Source organism: Cebus imitator, unplaced genomic scaffold, assembly GCF_001604975.1.
Source record: "Cebus imitator isolate Cc_AM_T3 unplaced genomic scaffold, Cebus_imitator-1.0 Scaffold387, whole genome shotgun sequence".
NCBI lineage: Eukaryota > Metazoa > Chordata > Mammalia > Primates > Cebidae > Cebus > Cebus imitator.
This window is the reverse complement of record NW_016107702.1, coordinates 1,313,314-1,335,011: the sequence shown is the minus strand read 5'-3', so window position 1 is coordinate 1,335,011 and position 21,698 is coordinate 1,313,314. Positions and strand designations below refer to the sequence as shown.

General features: G+C 49.1%; 1 protein-coding gene across 4 annotated transcripts in view; it reads left to right on the top strand.

Annotated features, from left to right (window-relative positions):
* The window catches only part of SEMA5B (semaphorin 5B), a 118,593-nt gene that overhangs the window by 46,614 nt on the left and 50,281 nt on the right, over positions 1–21,698 (top strand). For all 4 annotated transcript variants that reach the window (XM_017508199.2, XM_017508200.2, XM_017508198.2 and 1 more), the window contains exon 2: positions 20,059–20,218. The gene's annotated coding sequence lies outside the window, so the exon portion shown is untranslated. The remainder of the gene's footprint in view (positions 1–20,058; positions 20,219–21,698) is intronic.

Sequence of the window (21,698 nt, the reverse complement as noted above, 5' to 3'; positions counted from 1 at the left end):
TGCTGCTTCTATCTACTGTCAGAATTCTGTCTACCTCAAGAGCCACCTCCTCTGAGAAGCTGAGAAGCCTTCCCTGCTTCAGAAGTGTCTTCCTCTGCTCAGAAAACAGTGCCTGTGTGCCTCTTTCATGGCTTGCCTCAAGCTCTGCCTGTGTGACAGCCTCAGTGTTCTTGTCTCATTCTGCTCCCAGCGTGCTGCTTTGTCCTTGGCGTGCCGTTCAGGAGTTTGTTGAGAAGACAATGGGCACCTCCATGAGAAAGAGAGTAGGAAGTGAGTGTAGGAAGTTATATCTGACTGCCATAAGCCAAGCATGCTCTCGGAGATGTGGTGACCTTATTTCCCAACGGGGCCCTACCTGTTGGTTTTCCCAGGAAGTGGTCAAATGCAGCCTGGCCACACATGAGACAAGGCTGGGGTCATGTCTTTCCCTTGTGGAACATGGAGCAGCCCTGGGGCAGAAGGCCTCCCAAAATGGGGTGCCCAGTCCACTGCCTCAGCATCACCTGTTGCACTGTGCCCAACACAAGTCTCTGAGGGGCCTAGGACCCACACTGTGACCAGCTCTTCCTGTGTCTCTTATGTTATGCACAGGGTAGTCTGAGAACTGCTCCTAAAGGGAGTGAGGGCAGGCCCCTGGGATTCGTGGAGGGGGTGCATAGCACATGCACATTTACACATGCCGGCCCACAAGAGCCAAGCGTGTGCTCATGCCCACAGCTATGGATGCCACTCTAGTAACTATGTCCATTCTTTCTTTGCCATGTCCCCAAAGTGCTACCTGGTGACATGCTTTAAAAAATAACTTAGGGATATATGCTACAACATAGATAAACCCTGAAGACATTATGCCAAGTGAAATAAGCCAGACACAAAAGGGCAAACACTGTAAGATTCCACTTATATGAAGAATCTACAGTAGTCAAATTCAGAGACGGATAGAAGAATGGTAGTTCTCAGAAGTGATGGGGAGCCGGGATTGGGGAGTTCTTGTCAAATGGGTACAGAGTTTCAGCTGGAAAAAATGAGTAGGTGCTGGAGATGAATGGTGGCGATAGTACACAGCTGTGTGAATGCACTTAATGACCCTGGACACTGAAAGATTGTTAAAATGGTAAATTTTGGGTTATGGATAGTTCACTGTGATAAAAATAATAATAATTTGGGCCATTGTCCAAATGGAAGAGCGTCCAGGAAGCACATGGCTGGCCAGAAGGATTGGCCTTGGTCCTGGTCTTGAAGCTTTCCAGGGAAGGTGATCACCAGTCACCACTGCCCGCCCCAGCATCCCTGAAGCAGGGAGTGCTTCCTTGATCCTTCAGATCCACAGCAGAGCACGTCATCCTGGGACTGGGATGGGGTTTTGTGTCATGAGTCAGAGACTGGCTTAACAATGAAACAGAAGAAAAATGATATTTTTGGGGTGGGGGATGTCAGTAGCATAGTCCAGTACAAAATGTGGGTAACATCAGCAGCTTCCAAGTGATGAACTGTCAGGTGGGCTATTGTGTATGGCCCAAAGAAGCGTAGCATCACTTTACCCTGGATATGCAAGGCCACACATTTAGAGGAAAATAAAGTCATATCCACAAATGGGGAGTCGCCAGTGCACTGACATAATCCCGTAAATCTAAGGAGCTGTTAGAAATGTTCCCTTAAAGGCTTTGAGCCCAAAAAGCTGGAGGTTTTTTTTGTTTGAGCTGGGGTTTTTTTGGTTTGGCCAAAAAAAAAAAAAAAAAACCAGCCATATATCCAGGCGTTATTGCGGGGTGTTGGAGGCCACATGGTCCCAGCCTTGGGAAAACCAGATGTATGGCCTGTCATTCCTTCTTTAAGGGATTGTCTTCCTGAAGAGAGAAGAAAAATCGACTAGGATCACAGGAAGGAAAAAGTGAGGGGAGGGCATCCCAACTGTGAGTCTCCCTCTCTCTTAAGACGGCCATAGAGTGGCATGTGGATTTCATCTCCAAGTCCCTGAAATCAGAACAAGAGAGAAGGGGAGCCCTTGAAGGCAGCCAAAAGAAACTGTAGCACAAATGAAAGTAAGTGCTATTTACACAGCAGGTAGTAAACATGTGGAACTGGGAACCCCCAGAGGTGGCGCAGGCTAAATCCGGCAAGAGAGTTGGGGAGGATGTGGAAGCGTTCATGGATAGCGGGCTGCTTGGCCAGCTCTGCGCTCCGTGTCAGGCAGAAAAACATTTCTTCCTGAACACACCCAGTGCTCTCAGTGTGCTCTCAGAGACAGAGAGGATCTCTGCTGCTTGGGTCTTTCCACTGTCCACGTTCACCTTGTCTTGTCCTGAGAGCGATGGTGTCTCTGGTCATGCCCTCTAAGTTATAACTCTTCAGGCACCTGAGGACTTTGGTTCTCCCCCTCTCCCCATCCCATTTATCTCATTGTACTTTACTAGCCTGCAGAGCTCCAGTGCTTTGTCCCTTCTTTTCAAGGCATCCTTTGTGTCTTGCATCTCCCTCTCTGAACTGCCTTTCTAGCCACTGTGCGACGGCTCACAGGGCAGGCTGAAGACAGCCAAGCAGGACTTGGGCAGGAGGACGGGCATGAAGGGAGCCATGTGGCGTGTGAGGTCACACAGAAGGGGTGGAAACAGAGCAGCCCAGAGCTGCGGGACGTGGTAACAGGTGTAAAAGGGGCCTGGAAGAGGGGCAGCCACCAGGCTCCTCTCCTCTTGCTTTACTCTTTACCCAGTTGAGCTGAACATGCATTTGTTGAGCACCTACTTACTCCCCATCAAGCAAGGCCCTGAGGATGAATGCCTCTTCTGACATAAAGCCAGCTGTCCATGCCTCTCCACCCCTGGAGGCTGCCAGGCGGAGGCCTCTGCCCCCCAACCTTCTCTGTCATGCTGAAATGTTTAGAACACTGGCCCTGGGAGACGGACCTAACCCATTGCTGAGCGTCTCTTTCTGCCCAGATACTGCCATTCTCTGGCAGTTACCTATTTAGCTGTAACGTTTTCAGGGACATAATAACTCTGACCCATGGTCTATGGGAGTCTATTTAAAAAAAAAAAAAATCCCAGCTCTGTCATCATTATAGTATAGCCTAGCGTTGATTTTCTTCCTTTCTGAAGTGTTTGGGATGCTGCGCGGGTCCCTGCGGCCCTACGCCCCGCCTCCCCAGCCGGCCTGTGAACATTCAGCTGCTCGCTTCCCCAGCTGAGTGAGCGGTTCTTTTCAGGGGCAACCGACTGCACATAGATTCCTGAGCCATGATCTCATCGGCTCATGAGAAGCCGAGCACGTCCACCCCACCGACTCGCACCGGACAGAGAAGGGCATTCTGGGGCCCAGGTGGGGCCAGGGCTGGTTCAAGGGCTTGCCCTTTGGGTTAGTGCCAGGGCTGGTGGGGCTGCCCTCTGCCTGCAGCTCTGTCTCCTGTGTCTGTCTGCAAACTCAGCTGTGGGTCCCTGCCTGGGGGCAGGACTGGCTGGCTGCTTCCCCATCTGCCATCACCCCAAGGGGCCATTCACAGAGCCCCTAGGACACAGCCTTGCAGAGGTGGTCTGCCCTGGCTCAGATGCCTTCCCGCCTACACTCCTACCTCCAACATCCCTTTAGTCGGCAGGGATATTTGAGTTGTCACTCAAATATTTATTGAGTGACAACTGCAGTGCTTCCCAAAGTGGGCCCATGGAGCCCTTGGATCACAGCCATCTGGGGTGATGGCTAAAATGCTGGCTCAGGCACTATGCCAGACCTAGTGCATCAGAATCTCTGGGGTGGGGCCTGGGGACCTGCACTGTAATTTGTTCTCCCCAGCGAGACTTTTGTGCTCTAATGTTTGAGGCTTGCTGACTATGGTGGTGAATTTTATATGTTAATTTGGCTGGTCAGACGTTATTCTGCATGTTATTGTGAGGGTGTTTTTGGATGAGATTAACATTTAAATCTCAGGAGCATGAGAGCCTGGCTGGGCAGAGCTGTAGTCCCTGTTGCCAGCCCTGACTCTTCTCTGGGTAGAGGGTTCCGATCCTGATGCTCTCCGTAAGACAGTGCTGAGTTCTAGGAGTGCAAGACAGCAAGCAAAAATACAGCTTGTCCAATTTCATTTGAATTTTAGGTAAAGAATATTTCAGTATAAGTATGTCTCATGCAATATTTGGGATGTACTTATACTAAAGAATTGTTTGTCATTTATTTGCAATTCAGTTATTATTCAGCGATCTTGCAACAGCCCTGGACACCTTCCTCTCCAGCATGGAGTCAGGGATTGCTTTCTGTTCATCATATGGCCCTTTACAAAGGGCTTTCTCAAATGTGATCTCACTCAATCCTTCTAAGAGTAGGACAGGGAGGCATAGTAGGCAGCCTCCTTCCCCTCCTCCGCCTTCTCCTCATTTCACAGCAGGAGCTGAGCCTAAGAGGCTGTCAGTTGTTTCCCACCTGGGATCAGAGAGGCCCTAACTGAACAGTGTTACCACCGGGAGGGCCTTTTTTTTTTTTCTTTTCTGAGATGGAGTCTCACTCTGTCGCCCAGGCTGCAGTACAGCAGCCCGATCTTGGCTCACGGCAACCTCCACCTCCCCAGTTCAAGGGATTCTTGTGCTTTAGCCTCCCAGGTAGCTGGGATTACAGGCTAATTTTTGTATTTTTAGCACAGACGAGGTTTCACCATGTTGGCCAGGCTGGTCTGGAACTCCTGACCTCAAGTGATCCACTTGCCTCGGCCTCCCAAAGTGCTGGGATTACAGGCCTGAACCAGTGCGCCTGGCCCCAGAGGGCTTTTAAATCACTCAGATGTATTTGTGTGATGTGTATGCTGTCTGCAACTTACTTTGAAATGCATCAAAAAATAAAATGGATGAATGCATGTGTAGATAGATGTATGATAAAGGAAACATAGCAGAATGTTGGTGATAGAATCTAGATGACAGGTATACAGGTATTCACTGTGCAGTCTTTTAACTGCTTTGTATGTTTGAAAATATTCATTAAAAAATGTTTAGAGAAAAAAAACATGGATGCACAGGCCGAACCCTAGATCAATTAAATCAGAATCTCTGTAGGTGAGGCCCAACCGGCCATATTTTATTCAAAGCTACCCAAGTGATCTGATCTAACCCATCACTTCTTGCTGTGTACCAAGCACTGCCTATAGGGTACAGGTACCTTACATCAGTGGTTCCCCAACTGAGTGTGCAATAGAGTCTAGAGGGCTGGCTAAAACATGGATTACTAGGCCCTGTCCCCAGACTTTCTGATCCAGTAGGTCTGGCGTGAGGACTGAGAATCTGCATTTTAAACAAGTTCCCAGGAGGTGCAGATGCTGCTGGTCTTAGGAGCACACTTTGAGAAGCACTTCCTGCATATGCACAGCCCAGCACAGGGTGGGGAAATGATGAGAGTAGATAAACCGCATGCTGCATCTGTCAGCAGAGGAAGCTGTTGGCTGCGTGAGGGTCAGAAGGGGCTTCATAGATGAGCTGGCATTTGTCTGAGCCTCGGTGGCTGAGGAGGTTTTTGTTGACGGAGAGAGCATTCTACAGGGATGGGCGAGCAGAAGCAAAGGGATTGAGGTGGGCAAGTGCATGGCATCAAGAATATCTAGATTTGGGATGTGATGAGGAGGTTGGATGGCAGGGAAATGGCCAGAGAGGAGGCAGGAGAGGGTGTTTGAGGCAGACGGAAAGGCCTTGCTATGCAAGGGTTTGTATTTGATTGTGTAGGCAGTAGGGAGCTGGTGGGGGTTTTAAGAAGCAGAATAATGTGACCAAATCATTGCTGTGGACTGTGTTCTGGCAGCTCTGTGTAGGACGGATTGGAGAGGAGAGATGAAAGATAGGAAACGTACTTAGGAGGCTATTGTGAGCGTCTGGAGAGAGAGATGGAAGGTCCGCATAATCACAACACTAATAATGATGATAAAATAATGGCTGACATTTACGGAGTGTTTTCTAGGTGCCAGACAGTGCTATGTGCTTCCACAAACATTATCTTTCAATCTTCACAACTGCCCTGTGTGGTTTTACAGTTGAAGGAGCTGACTCACAAAGGCTAAAAGAGTCTGGGCTGGGATTTGAACCCAGGGCTGCACATTTTGTGGCATGAGTGCTTAGTGTCGACCCAGGCTGTGCCAAGGCAAGGGGGGTGGTGGGGAGGAGAAGCGGGAGGGCAGGTCTTTGCCTTGGTCTCCGCCTCTCAGGCAGACATCCATGTTCCTGGCTCAGGATCTCATCATCCTCCCTTCCCCTGCCAAGGCTGAGGCCTGGAGAGGCGCAGCTGGGCAGGGGAGCATCCATCATGTTCCTTCCCCACCAGCCAGCAGCAGCAGCAGCTCTCCTGGCACACAGGGGCTCAGCTGTGCCTCTCCTTACTCCACTGCTCCTCACCCCGGCCCCAGGGCCTGCCCTCCATCTCCCCTTGTCTGAGGTTCCCCACGTCTGCCTGCACACCACAGTTGTGGGCACTTAACTAAAGCTTCTGGGAGGAAAATGACATGGCTTCCCACTCCCTTCCATATCTCTGCTGTCCTTGTGGACCTGAGCTGAGGACGCTTCCAGGCTTCCTCCCCAGAATTCTTGCATTTCAGATATTCCTCCAACAGGCCTCTACGAAGATAACTCTATTCCAGTTCCATTGTGGAAAAGGAGAGCTGGGGGTGGGGGCCGGGCCTGTAGGGTGAGTCATAGATGAAGTCCTGCAAATAGTAAGCCTGTTAGCTGTTATTCTTATTATAACTGAGCTCCATGAATATGGAGCTTAATGGGCTTTGGCACCAGTGGCCAGGTTTAAAGAGAGACATTCATTACGCACTGGAAGGGTTTTGTCAGCTCTTGACCATCTTTCTGTCTCCAAGAAGGGCTTCTTTTATACCAGATCAGAAAGAGTTCACTATACTTCTCTTAAAGACCCCCTTCTCTCTTCCCACCCTCTGGCCCAGGGCTGGAACTCTGTTCTGCCCACAACCAAGTTCCATGGCTTGCTCACCTCCTAGACACCGTCCACCTGAGGGGTCCTCAGGCATGTGTTCCTGCCTCGCCCTTCCCAACCCATACACCCAAACCCAGAATGACCAGTCACCTGCTTTGTAGGTAACAGTGAGGCTGCATCATTGCACCTGCAAAGAAGCTTTGAAGGAATGATCTGGATCTCAGGCACGTGTACAGGCGAGTGTGCACCCACGTACACATTCCCATGTCTGGGCAGTGGCGGAGGTGGAGTCCCAGGCCTGGCCTTCACTCAGACCTGTCTTTCACCTGTGTGTGTGCAGGAGTGAGGGGGCTCACCCAGCAATGGGAGCGGGGCTGGGAGCAGTTCCCAGAAAGGCTTCTGACCGGGGCTGTGCAGTGGATTTGTGCTGGTCCCTGTTCTTTCTCCCAGCCTCCCCTCTACATCAGCCAACCACCGGCAGCTTTCTACAACCCTCCCTCCCTCCTGCAAGCGTGTGTCACATGGCAGGAGCAGATGGGAGGTAGTGTGCCTGGGCTCTCTCTCCCCTCAGCCAGCCATTTGCTCTCCAGATGGATCTGGGCACTGACAGGGTGCGCTTTCAGGAAACGGCAGCCTGCTCCTAGCCGTCCCAAGGCTATGTCCTGATGAGCTGGAAGACAATTATGTTATGGAAGTTCAGGAATCTGAGCTGGCAGGACCCAGAGTACCAGGAATTGAGCCGGTAAAGAAGGTTCACAGCCCTCCAGGAAGAAATCCTGAAGGGGTTTAAGGAATTTCTCCCTACCTTCTCCCTCTCCATCCGCCCCGACTCCCATATGTCTGCACCTCTGTCCTGGGCTCCACACTGCCTGCCCTCCCTGAGAATCTACAACCCACCAAGTTTGCAGCATCATGCAACTCCAACACAGATCCCAGTCACTTTCCCTTCACTGTTTCATTTATTGCACAAATACCATCATAACTGCAATAACATAAACTAAAAGGAACAAAACTCTCTCCATTTCACAACCTTCATAGATGAACTGGCTTTAGTTTTCTTTATTCCCTTCTAGTCCCTGTAGATGTTGCATCCCTCCTCATTGATTTTTTTTCCTCTCTGAAAGAGGAAAGGGAACAGACTACAGCACCCTCCATGGCCTGCCAGGCTGGGCCCCACTCATCTTGGGTGGGGGTTTGGGGTTCTGGTTTTTGACTGGTCACATGGCAGAAGCTGAGTTGGACTAGCTTGTGTTCTCTGGGTTAGCAGCTCACTGGCTCGCTCCCCTCAGGGCACTAGGGGCCCAGGGCCACTTGGTACCTAGACTAGGAAGCTAGGAGTATAAAGTGAGAGAAGGACATAAATGTAGCCTAAACACAGGCTGGAGTCCGGGGCTCAGACGGGGAGGAGCGTCCATTTCTCTTTCCTGCCCTGGTCTCAATACTGCTCACTCCCCAAACACAGTATTATGAGTGATTTTTTTCTGGAGACCTTAGGATCCAATTATGTTTATCTCTTAGATTTCCAAAACAAGGCATATAGACTGTGAATGACCCGTCATTGATCCGTAGGGGCTCTCCCACCGTTTCAACGCTCCGAGCTCCCAGTGGCTTGCGGCCTTGTCCAGGGTGAGCCATCGCGGCTTGACTTGGGGAATAAGGGTGTTTCTGGGAGACTGGAGAGGCTACAGGGTGAGAAGGCAGACCTGGGCTAACTTCCCACTGTGAGCATTTGGATCTGTAGCTGCTCTCAAGGCCTCTGACTTCTTATTCGTTAAATGGGAGCCATGGCAAGCTGTTTGCAGCCTTCACAGGGAATCTGATGGCATCGTGGTTGTGAAGAGCTGCAAGGACCCATCCATGTGAAGGGGATTTGCATGATTCCTGACACTACCTTTCTGCTGGTCACCTATGCTACCCCCAGCCCAGTATCCCATCGGCTTTTACTAGCTCAGGTGGAGGGTCTCTCTCCCCCGTGCTGGCCCAGTTCCGTCTGTGGGATCATGTGGAGCCAGTAGTTAAAGAGCTGAATAAAATCAAACCATAGCACAGATAATGCAAAACAGGATGAGATCCAAGAACAATTTTTATTTTGAATTTTATTTGACTCAAATTTCAAGGGTGACTGATCCAGGCTGAGTTTTGCACACACATAACTGGGTGAGGAGAGATCTGGAGTTTGCCAGATGCCAGGGAAAAGGGCTGGAATGTTTTACACTTGGGCAGCAGAACCATTTGTGTTACCATGTGGCTTGGAGTGGCACTGATTTGCAACTCCAAATTGACTTATATTGTAAGTCACTGCACACTCTCCACAACTTTAGTGCCTAACTCCAAAATGTCTGTTTCTGCAGCTTTCCTGGAAAGGCAGGGGAGACTAGTTTAGACAGAGATTTCACCAACTGCCAGCCTATTCCTTGTCACCACAGGCAGTGGAGTAAGAAGGTTTAAGCTGCAGCAAGAGGAAAGCAAGTTAGACAGTGGCAGAACTTCCTACCTGGAGCAGTGAGGGACTCTTCTCAAAACTCTCCATGCTGGAGAAGTGACCCAGCCACGGTGGATCTATCAGCAGATCCACGCGGACAACAAGTGTTTGTCAAGTGCTTGTTCCTTTCTCAGTGCACAAGTATGTCACCTTCACAAGTCTGTGAAGAACTTGTTATTATTGCTATTGTTGTTGCTATCATTATTCTCTCTCTTTTAAAGAGAAGGGAGGCAGCAGGGCCCAAGGACGAAGCACAGGGTGCCTGCTGCTCCCACTGGGATCGTGTCTGTTGACAAGTTCAGGAGTGGCTGACATCAGGGCTTCCCACTCCAAGTCCACACTCTTCTCACCATGCCCCACCTGCCTTCTGGAAAGCCCTGGGGAAGGCTTCTTGGGCAGAGGCCCGCCAGCACCCACACAGCAATAAGTATATGAACACCTTCCACAATGGAAGAGGAGAGACTCACTTCATTCATTCAACAGACACAGAGGCTGGGGATCCAGAGATGAATAAGACCTTATTCTTGCTAGCTTTTGGCAGACCTGTTAATATCTTTGCTTCATGGCCCATGATGGATTGGAAAACATTTCTGATCAATTACCTGGAGCAGAATTATCGCCTGCCACATCTCCCTTCTCAAGGCTGGCTGCTTTATGAGTGTCTACACTTTCAACCATGAGTGGGCACATTATCCATAGTCTCTTTGGCTAAGACCAAAGATTCCTTGCCCTTTGTTCCACCATTCAGTCATTTTCTGATTCAACAAATAATTCAGCGTCTCTTATGTGACGGGTGCTGGGTTAGCAGCTAGGGGTATAGCACTGAGCAAAACAGACATGGTTCCTGCCATGAGTTTGCAGACATTACCCAGGTAATTCTCCCACCCTGCTCTGATGTATTCCCAAGAACTAAGGTGGTTTGTTCAGGAGTGACTTCCTCAGGCATGGCATTTCCAGGGCACCATGCTGCCCCAGGCTAGCCCTCCTGTCTCCTGGGAATTACAGGCCACTGGGTAGTGCTCAAGGACCAGGTCTTTGTTGATCATTCCCTTTGGAAGGAGGCAAAGGCTTTTCCCATCTCCCAGCCTTCTGACTCTTGATCCAGCCCTTCCTGTGAGTTGCCCCTGATGGACAAACTTAGAAGGGCCCTAAAGGGAAGGCTATTCTGCTCAACCCCCAGAAAGGGTATATTTTGCAAAGGGTGCACCCACTGCAATTGTTCTTGGATCACACCCTGTTTTGCATTATCCGTGCTGTGGTTGGTTTGACTTCATTCATCTCTTTAACCACTGGCTCCAGATGATCCCACAGATGCAACTGGGCCAGCACTGTGGGGAGAGACCCCTATCTGAGTCAGTAAAAGCCGTTGGGATGCTGGGCTAGGTGCAGCTCCCAGTGGTTCGGGGCTTTATCCAGTGTGAGCCATCATGGCTTGACTTGGGGAATTAGGGTGTTTCTGGGAGCCTGGAGAGCTCTTGTTTCTCTGTGGAGTGTGATTGTTTGGGAAAAGCATGGGCACTGGAGTTAGGCTAATGTAGATTTTGGTCCAGAATTGTCCTTCCTAGCTGTGCAGCCTTGGGCAAGTCATAAACATCTCTGGGCCTTAGATCCTCAGCAGTAAAGTAGGAGCAATAATACTTACCTTGCAGGAAGGCTGTGATGGTTAAATGAGATGTTCGTGAAAGCTTCTATTGCATATTTGCCATTTAATACATGTGCTCCACCCTTTCGTCTGACTTTTAACTTCTCAAGGACACAACTACCTCCTGAGCTGACACTTAGCAAGAAAAGCCTTGTGAATATTAAAAGGTAAGGCAGCGGTAAGCACTCCTATTCTGTAGCTGCTGGGCTATAGCAGTGGTTCCCAAAGTGTGGTCCGCAGATCATAAGCATCATCTGGAAACTTGCTAGAAATGCAAAATCTTGGGCTCAACCCTAGACTGACTGAATAAGAAACTCCGGGGAAGAGGCCCAGCAATCAGCTGCAACAAGACCTCCAGGCAATTCTGATGCACATTAGTGTGAGAACCACGAGGCTGGAGACTGCAAACCAGTTGTCAGTGGGCCAAATTCTTTCACAGATGTGTTTTGTTTGGCCTCTGTCATCAGCTGGAGCTGAGGAGCAGCTGTCGCTGAGGAGTGATGGTGCCCTCCTGAAGGGGTTCACAGTCCTCGCTCTGCCACTTCTTTTTGTGTGACTCCAGCTGGCCTCACTTGGCTGCCTCCCCGCTGTGGGCAGCCATGTTTGCAGCCCGGGCTCTAGGTCAGGGGCAAGTGTGGTTTCTGAGCCCTAGAGAAGGAGCAGTTCTGCTTCAGCTGGTCCTGAACATCAGCTGAGACACGGAGCCACCCAGCTCTGCAGGAAATAGGAACAGGGTGGACAGCTTTCTAATTCCTGAAACCAGCAGCCAGGTCCTGCTGGTTGAGCTTCAGTATTTGGTTTGAAGTGTTGTGAATTCCCAGCACATAACACACACCCACATTCAACTGTAAGTCCAAAAATACCTTCCACAGCCAAATAGAGATGATTCTTACATTCCCCACTACCTCAGATTATCTGCCTCGCTGCTCTCTGCCACCCCCGCCGTTGGCACAAACTAATGAGCAATGACTTTTCCTGTGACAGTGAACCTGGGAAAGCAGAAGGGGCCAGTGACCCCAGCTCCCACAGCAGTGAGCGGGACACAGAAATATCAATGCAGGTGGGTGCCAGGAAGGCTGGGGGCACCTAGGGACTGTGATGTCCATGAGGTGGAGCAGAATGGGAGTGGAGCTGGGAGCTCTCATTGGAGAAACTGGAATAGAGAATTATGATCACAGGCCCTGTCAGAAGCAGGCATCCTGACCAGGAGAGAGAAAGAAAACGCATCCAGAACCCAGCATGGGATAGGATGCAGAGAGGAAGCTCTGGACAGTGGGAGAGGCACGGGGCTGGATTCAGCTTTGGATACAGGGAATCAGCAAGAGACTTGGGCGGCATCCCTTCTCTGTGCCCCCACAGCCAGGTGAGAGCACCAAGCCCCTTCACCTTCCTTCCTGGGGAATCCATCTCCAAAGCAACCTGGAAGGAGGGGGGAAGCAGGCTAAGAGGACGGGCTTTGGCGTCAAAGAGATCTGAGGGCAGATTTGGCTCTGCCACTTCCAGTGTAACCTTGGGCAAGCCACCTAACCTCTCTGAGCCTCAGTTTCCTCATCTAAAAAAAGGCAGTAAAGCTCATTTTATAGCCATATGGTGAGGATAAAATGAGATCACATTTGAAAAACAATTAGCACACTGTCTGTTATGGAAAAAAGAACATGAGAAAGCTTAGATATAATTAAAATTATTCGAGCACAGAACCTGTGTATTTTCACCACAAGTCCTGGTATCTGGGATTTGACAAGTTGGGGATCATCAGTGAGAAAAATGGAGTCAGATGTAAGCACTGATAAGCGAACAGAAGATGTTAGAATGCTCAAAAGTAGGGGTTCCCCAAAGAGAGAAAAGATGAACTGCCCCAAGACTTATGGCCCATAGCAGTTATTAGGACCCTTGATGAATGTTGGCTCATGTAGCAGAAAAGATGTAAGAATGTCCTGACAGTGATGGGTACCAGACACAGCCGAGGTCACCAAGAGATGTGGCTAGAGTAAAGCTACCCTGGACTGAAGGAGGAACTGTCTTGCATGGAGCCTGGAGGATGGACAGGATGACCTCAGATGCCCACACAGACATTATTAACCATAGGAAGATCCAAACTGACCTGATTTCCACTGCCCTTTCATTTCTACTGGAAAGAAATTTATTTCCAGCAGTGTTAGGGCAGGCATTGGAATAGGGTACATAATAGTGCAAACAGCTGCTCCTCCCCGCTCCAATCTAAGGGGCACAGCACCTGGTAGCTGGACTCTCATCCTACCTTACTACTAGTTTCACCCCAAGGCCACTAGCCCTCTCTGACTCAGGTTCATTGGCCCTAGGGAGGCAAACCCTGAAGAAAGAGCCTGGGGTCGGGGATTCGCATCCATGCATTTCCGTCTCTGTTCACCTGTGTAAATCGTTCAGAGGAGAAGAAAGCAGACCATAATTATCACAATTATAACGAGAGGGGGCAGGCATAGATGCAGAAGTATAATCCAAATTAAACTGTGAAGGGCAGCTACATCACCTCCCAAGGCCCTTTTTACACTAATACGTTGTGAGTCTCTGAGCCTAAACCTTCCTGGGGGCCCAATTCTGATAATGTGGTGACATGAAGACCAATTGATTTTTGGATTTACAGTTTTCTGGGAAACTGTTGCTGGGCCTTGGAGAGGATCTGCACATTTTCTGGAGAGAAGCAGGTAGCTGGGGAGGTCAGGCGAGCGTGGAGGATGCAGGAACAAATGCTAGCTCTGGTCAAGGCCGCAGCCCTTGGGCGGGCTGAGGCCTGGGCCCGGGTCTCTCATGCACACAGAGTGAGAGGGCAGAGCCCTGGATCAAAAGAGAAGTGTGCAGAGCTTGGTCCTGACACCAGCCTGCTTCTTCCCCCACCTCCTTCTCAGTCCTCTGGGAAGGCAGAAAGGGCCTAAGGGTCGATCTCAGGCCAGGTTCCCTGGAAGATGCAAAGCCTGAGCAGAGATTCTAGAGCAAGTGACTGACCAGGGAGTGCCCTCCTGAAGAACCAGGGTAGAGCAGAGGAAGAAGCCAAGGCTACCCAATCCCACGATCTCACGAGGAGCCCTGGCACATGAATGACACCCACATAATCTGCTGCACCTGGAGACGTGGGGGCTGGGCTTCTATATTCCTCTGTCAGCTGGTGATTGCCCAAGGGCCTTGGAATGGGGGTGAATATAGTCTCCAGGAGTCTGCACTGGGTTAAGGGCAGGCCTCTGGAGAAGGTTGTAGGTGTGCACCATTAACAGCCAATTCTGGATGGGTGCACCCACCCACGAATGGGGCCCTGGGAGGGCACCAACAACACCTGCTACTCCTTCTCTCCTAGGAAATGCCACATTAATTCAACTCGAGAAGATCCTTTCTTACTTCTGAAGATAGAAGTCGTGTGGGGGTAGTTAGGTGGAAGAAATCTAAGGTCCTACACCACCCTAAAATCTACAAGATTATATTCAAAAGTGAATAATTGCTGGGATAATTCTTCCAAGACTCGTCGTATTTAAAGGCTTATTATAATAAACATTCTTAAGGCTGGGTGGTGGGGGCTCATGCCTGTAATCCCAGTACTTTGGGAGGATGCTCAAAGTACTCGGAGGCCAAGGCGGGGTGACCTGAGGTCGGGAGTTCGAGACCAGTGTAACCAACATGGAGAAACCCCTATCTCTACTGAAAATAGAAAATTAGCTGGGCATGGTGGCACACGCCTGTAACGTCAGCTTCTCAGGAGGCTGAGGCAGGAGCAAAACTCCATCTCAAATAATAATAACAAACATTCTTACAATGAACTTCCAGGCTGAGTTGGTTCTCATGATGGCACTGGGAAACGAGTCTTATTATTATGACTCCTCTTACACAGAACTGTTGCTCAGAGTAGTTATTTCACTGAGGGTGACCCAGCTAGTCAAAGTAGTCCATGTCTAACAGGACAATTTCAGGCAGTACTACAGACTTCTGCGGACTATTCTTTTTAGGAGGGGCTCTTCTCTGAGCAACTCTTTAAGCCACAAACCTCTTTGCACCCTCCAAAGCATCAACTTCAAATGTTAAAAACTGTTATCAACTGTCTTCAGTGTTCAAGACACTGGTAGGTCCTGGAGGCTGAAGAAGAATGGTGGTATCTGCCTCCCAGGGTTTGCAGTCAAACCAAGAGTCATATTTGGTGCAAATGGGGAGGTTTGATTAAGTGCCAAATAAGAGGGCAGGTGGGCATCATAGGAAGTGGGGAGGAGCAGGGAACTTCTGAAGGGGAGAGGTGTTCCAGCATGGCCTTCTGAGAAGGGTCTGGAATCAGAGAAATTCACACTAGCTGCTGGAGAGTCCCTTTCTTCCAGCTGGTTGTCACTGGGCCACCTGTGCCAAGAAGTGGCACATTCAACCATTCATGTACTCACACAAACCCGTGTCAGCTGAGCTCCCACTGTCTGGCCGGCTCTGAGAGGACTCCCTCAGATCCCATCTCATGCAGCCATGGCCCACTCTGCTGTCTGCTTTCCAGATCCTAATCCCGGATCATGGGCCCTCCAGGCTGGGAAGCACTCTGAGCAGCATGTCCGCTCTCGACTTTATCCCACTCTAACTAAACAAGTGGTCACTTATCTCCTTGGAGAGAAGAGGTTTTAGGGAGGGAGTGTATCACTTAGGAATGCTTTTGGATGCATCTAACAGAAAACACCACCTACAATAACTTTAAACATGGGGATTTATTTAATCACTTAACAAGAGGGTTTGGAAGTGGCAGCAGCTGCTGGTCTTTGCTCACTGGCTCAACAATCAAGGTATTCTGTTGACCTTTTGGCTTGTCTCTTGTCTTATGGTTAAAACAGGGCTGCTGTGGCTCAAGACATCACATTCAAATGCCAGGGAGGAAGGTGGAGCAAGGAAAGGGGTTGGTGCCCCCTGAGTCCATCTCTTACAAGGAAGACAAATGTTTTCCCAGAGTCTGTAGCAGACTTCTGCTTATAGGCACCCCTCACTTCAAGAGAGCCTGAAGAAGCAAGTGTCTCACCTGGGGCTGAGAAAATTGCCACTCCGCAATGTGGGAGTTTCTTATCAAAGACAATGGGGGATGAATATCAGGGATGCAATCACAGCATTAGCCACAAAGAGAGCTGGGGACTTCCTTGTACAATCCCAGGCACTGAACCTCAACCCCCAGCTCCTGCCCAAGGAACTTCTGGACAGTCCCTTCTGCTGAAAAGTCAAGCTGCTTCTTCCTAGCCTGTCCTCAGATGAACTGTGAGAACATTATGCTAAGTGAAGTAAGCCAGTCACAAAGCTACCCTACTGTCCTCCTCCCTCCAGCACACGGAATCAAACACCAGCCCCCTCGCCCTCCCTCCCTGGCTCAGCCAGGAGACTGTTCTCCTGGTTTCTGCTCAGTTTCACCCACTGTGGAGTCCCTCTGGGGAAGTTAAAGGGAAGGAGAATAAAAGAGGAGGGAGAGTGTTAATTAAACACCAGATGTTTAACTCTGTTAATTAATGGCTCTGTCACCCTGAGTGGCAGCAGCCTTCTCTTCTCTGTCTCTTTCACCCTCACCATTCTCTCCTTCTCTGGAGGGCCTTGAGTCTGAAGCTAAAGAACTCAACATTTGTTCAGTGGAGCCCTGAGACCAGCAAAGGGTAAAGGGAGAAAGCCAGCCAGGGCAACCCAGGAGGAAGGGGTTCCCTTGTCCAGGAGGGAGGCATGGACATACTGGCAGCAGGAACGGAAAGAAGGAACAGTGGGAGAGAGACCGAAGCCCAGAGGTCACGATGAGATATGGCTTTTTTGGTGCACGTAGGGATTTAAAAAAATGCAAGTGGTGGCAAGCATTTAAAAATGGGCAAAATTTCACATAAATCCAGATGTGCAGATCTTCTTTAAAAATGGGCAGGTCTGGGCCTCTGTCCTCACACGGCAACAGTTAGCTGGCAGAAAGTAGAGAGGGTAGCCGGTAGCTGTCCTACCCAGACGAAGCATATGTTCTCCCATCCTCCTCTGCCTCCACCCCACATACTTGGCTCACATGTCACCTGTCACCTGCCATCCCATCTGGGGTTGGGATCCACCAAGGTACAGGTGCCAGGACTCACTAACAGGTTGCACGTAGAGATGAGAGAGAGGAGAGTCTGAGAATGCTGAAATGTGAGTCAGAATATTTGGGGAAATTGCAGGGCCAATGTTAGAAGTGAGGAATGTGGGAGGAGCAGGTTAAGGGAGAAAACTGGCAAATTTATTTTGGGCAGGCTGCGGTAGTGATGCCTGAATGATATGGAGGCGGCTGGGCGGTCTGGAGTCCAGAAGAGAAGGGCTGGCAATCCGCGGAGCTGTGGGGCAGGGGTGGAAGCGGAAACCCTGGGGAGGGAGGAAGGGCAGCTGAGACCACTCAGTATCGGCTATAGTGAGAGAAGAGGTAATGGAGAACAGAATCTTTGAGAATCACACATTTGGGAGAAAGAACCAGAAAGAAAAGTTAGGGCTAACTGAGAGGGTAGAAAGAACTAGACTGTGTAATGACAGAGAAGTAGAAACAGGGTCCAATATTTTTATGGCACCTTCCTCTATATGATCCGTTTTGATGCCCAAGTGGTATTTCCAGAAAGCCAAGGGAGTCAAATGTTCCGCTTCTCCCAATGCCCCGTGTTCTCTGTCTCTCTTCTCATCCGCTATAGCTGGCTCCCAGGAAGACATGAAATCAGCCACTTATATCACAGCCTTTTAACCTCTTTCAGGCCGTTCAGACTTTTATGTCTAGTAACTTTAGAAAAAAATCAGCCTCTTACATCACACGTCACAGCTTTTTTTTTTTTTTTTTTTTTTTTTTTTTTTTTTTTTTTTTTTTTTGAGTCAGAGTCTTACTCTGTCGTCCATGCTGGAGTGCAGCGGCGCGATCTCAGCTCACTGCAACCTCTGCCTCCCAGGTTCAAGCAATTCTCCTGCCTCAGCCTCCCGAGTAGCTGGGATTACAGGTGCCCACCACCAGGCCCAGTTAATTTTTGTATTTTTATTTTTAGTAGAGACGGGGTTTCATCATGTTAGCCAGGCTGGTCTCAAACTCCTGACCTTGTGATCTGCCCACCTTGGCCTCCCAAAGTGCTGGGATTATAGAGGTGAGCCACCATACCTGACCCTATATCACAGCCTTTTAACCTCTTTTAGGCTATTCAGATTCTTATCTTTAATAACTGTAGAAGGAAAGGCTTGGTCTCTAACTGAAAGTTTCATTAGCATCCCAGAAATGACCCACTAGGTAAGCAGTGGCCCCTCATGCTGTCTCCTCATCTCCATGAGTATGTAGGAGGAATGCAGCTTCTGTGACCAACACAGACACACACACGACTCTTTGCCACCCTGAAAAGCCTCTGCTCTCTGTGAGTGGCCAAAGGAATGGGGCTTTGGGGTCAGAGAGCCCTTGGGCTAGTCCAGACCTGTTGCTCACCTGTTGCGACTTTTCCCTCACCTCTCTAACCTGAGTTTATACATGTGTGAAATGAGAGTAAGGATGGTGTGTGCGTTAAATAGGATAATTTTCATGGGGGGTCCGGGATCTGGGGGAGCTGGGGCAGAGTCTGAGCCTATCACCCCAGTCTGTGGGTCTTTCTGTCTCCCTCTGACATGACCAGCACAGAAAGCCAGGCAGCAGATGTTACTGGTCTCACTTCATTTCCATAGATTTACGAGCATCCCTTTATGTGTTACCGAAAAATTGGGTGTAAATCCTATTTTAAGAACACAGTGGAACTCATTACTTAAAGAACACTTTGGAAAATCCTTTTGGGAAGTGATTAATAATCACCGTGTGTGCCGGTGTTGATGAATTTCTTTTTGTTGGCATGCAGGTCACCTGCAAGGCCTTTCCACAATCTCCCGTTTGCATTTTGTGGCCATCCTCTTTCTCACGGGACGAACCCTGTTCCCCTTTCCTGTGCCTGTCATTTCCACATTTCTGCTCCTCCCTCTCCGGAGCCCCCCTGGCCTGCATGTCCGGCTCCTGATACTCCTCCAGCAGTAGCTCCTTCTTCTTCCCTGAGACCATGTGGCCATGACTTGCCGGGATCCATTTACTGGCTGCTACTCTTTCTTTAGAAATTCAGTCACAAATGAGTCTCTGGATGCCAGAAGTGTGTTTGCCATGTGGGAACCACTGAGCGTGAGTCCCCAGGGTGGGTGCGGCAGGCAGAATAATGGCTCACCAAAGATGTCCATGTCCTAATCCCTAGAACCTGTGAATATGGTACCTTACGAGGCAAAAGGGAATTTGCAGATGTGATTGAATCACGCATCTTGAGTTGGGGAGATTATCCTGGATGATTTAGATGGGCCCAGTATAATCACATGGATCCTTAAAAGTAGAGAACCTTGCCCAGCTGTGGTCCAAAGGAGAGGTAACAGTGGAAGAAGGCTTAGAGATTGCAATGCAGCTGGCTTTAACTATGGAATGTGGGCAGCCTCTTAGAAGCTGGGAAAGGCAAAGAAATGGATTCTCCCCCAGAGCCTCCAGAGAGCAATGCAGTCCTGCTAATGCCTTGATTTTAGCACACTGAGACTCATGTCAGACTTCTAACCTATAGAGGCATAATTTAATACATGTGTGTTTTAGGCCTGGCTCATGCCTGTAATCTCTTCAGAGAGAGGAGGACACTTTGGGAGGCTGAGGCAGGAAGATTGCTTGAAGCCAGAAGTTTGAGACCAGCCTGGGCGACATAGTGAGATCCCATCTCTACAAAAACCTTTTAAAATTAGCCAGGTATGGTGGTGCAACCTGTAGTCCCAGCTACTTGGGAAGCAGAGGCAGGAGGATCTTTTGAGCCTAGGAGGTCAAGGCTTCAGTGAGCTGTGATCATATCATTGTACTCCAGCCTGGGCAGCAGAGTAAGATCCTGCCTCAAAAAAGAAAAAGGTTTGTTTCAAGCCACTACTATGGTGATTTGTTAAAGCAGCACCAAGAAACAAACACAGCAGCAACCACGTGGTCCCTGGGGCAGTCTGACCTCATATCTGGCCTCATCTCTTTTGCCTAGTTCATCACGTATCCATGACTCACCCAAAATTTCTCACCCTTTAGTGAGTGGTTTCAGCTGGTGCCTGGCCTGCATCTCTCGGCTGCTGTGGTTTCACTCCATCTCCTGTTGCCCACCACCTTGTCCCTGGGCTGCCTGACACCCCAGCCTGTCAACTAAGGTGTGGATGGAGAGTAGGGGGCTGGCTTCTCTCACTGGTCAGGGGTAAGTGTGCCCAGGGGAGTGTGAGGGGGCTGCAGTAGGTCCCAGACTGAAGGGAGAGCAGGGAGAAGACCCCCTCATATGAGGCATCATCAGCATGCCTCCTAGGACCTCAGTCCACCGTATTTGAGCAGCTCTTCCTTTTTAAAAATTGTGGTAACATACATATAACATGAAGTTGGCCATTTAACACTTTTCAAGTACACGGTTCAGTAGTATGCACCCCTCACCACCATCCATCTCCAGAACTCTTCATCTTGCAGAACTGAAACTCTAAACCCATTCAACAATAATTCTGGCTTCCCTCAGCCCCAGGCATCCACCATTCTACTTTCTGTCTCCATGGATTTTACTACTTAGGTACCTCATATAAATGGAATCGTGCAGTGTTTATCTTTTTGTGGCTGGCTTACTTCACTTAGCATAATGTCCTCAAGGGCCATTCATGTGGTAGTGTCAGAATTTCCTTCTTTTATGAGGCTGAATCATATATTCCATTGTATAGATCTTTTACATTTTGGGTATCCATTTCTCTGTGGATGGACACTTGGGTTACTTCTACCTTTTTGGCTATTGTAAATAATGCTGCTATGAACATGTGTATGAATATTTCTTTGATATCCTACTTCCAGTTCTTGTGGGTATATACCCAGAAGTGAAACTGCCAGATCATATGGTAATTCTATGTTTAATTTTTTGAAGAACTGCCAGACTGTTTTACATAGCGGCTGCACCATTTTACATTCCCACCAACCCATTCTAACTGTTTTCAAGTATGCAGTTCAGTGGCATCAAGTACATTCACATGGTCCTGTAACTATCACCACCACCCAACTCTGTAGGAGCGCTGAAGTACAGGAGAACGAACTCTCTGGATATGAGAAAACTTACTGGGGAAACTGAGTAGAAATGGGCCCTCCCCACAAAGGTTTATGCTGAGCGACCAAAGTTGTGCTGGAAATCCCAAGAAAATCCAGGCCTTTAGCTGGATTTGCTGTTTGTTTTTGAGCTGTGGGCATATTTTCAAATGCAGTTTTCATTTTCTGCAGAGACTGAACATCTGATAGCGAAATGTTTCCACGGAGAGAGCCTGCCCATGGGAGGAGGGAAAGGAGGCTGCTCTAATGAATAGATAAGCTTGATTTGCGTTTGGTGACATCCTTAGCATTTAATTTCAGCAATTAAAGTAGGCAAGTCTCCTTTGTTTTCTTTTTCCTTGCAAAAACAATGAAACATTACAGAATGTTTGGTAAATAAGAAACAAAATCCTACTTACCATATTACCTTAGTGAAACCCCCACCACCATTTGTAATACTAATCTGTGCAAGGCATGAACCATGCTATTCACCTTAATTTGATTTAAACCACACTGCTACTCTATGAGGCAGCCGCCTGGTTCTCCCCAATGGTTGTGGGCTCTCTGCACATACATTTGGTCTATCTTCATCCACATGCCTCTCTCCTACACAATTGCCCTCACAA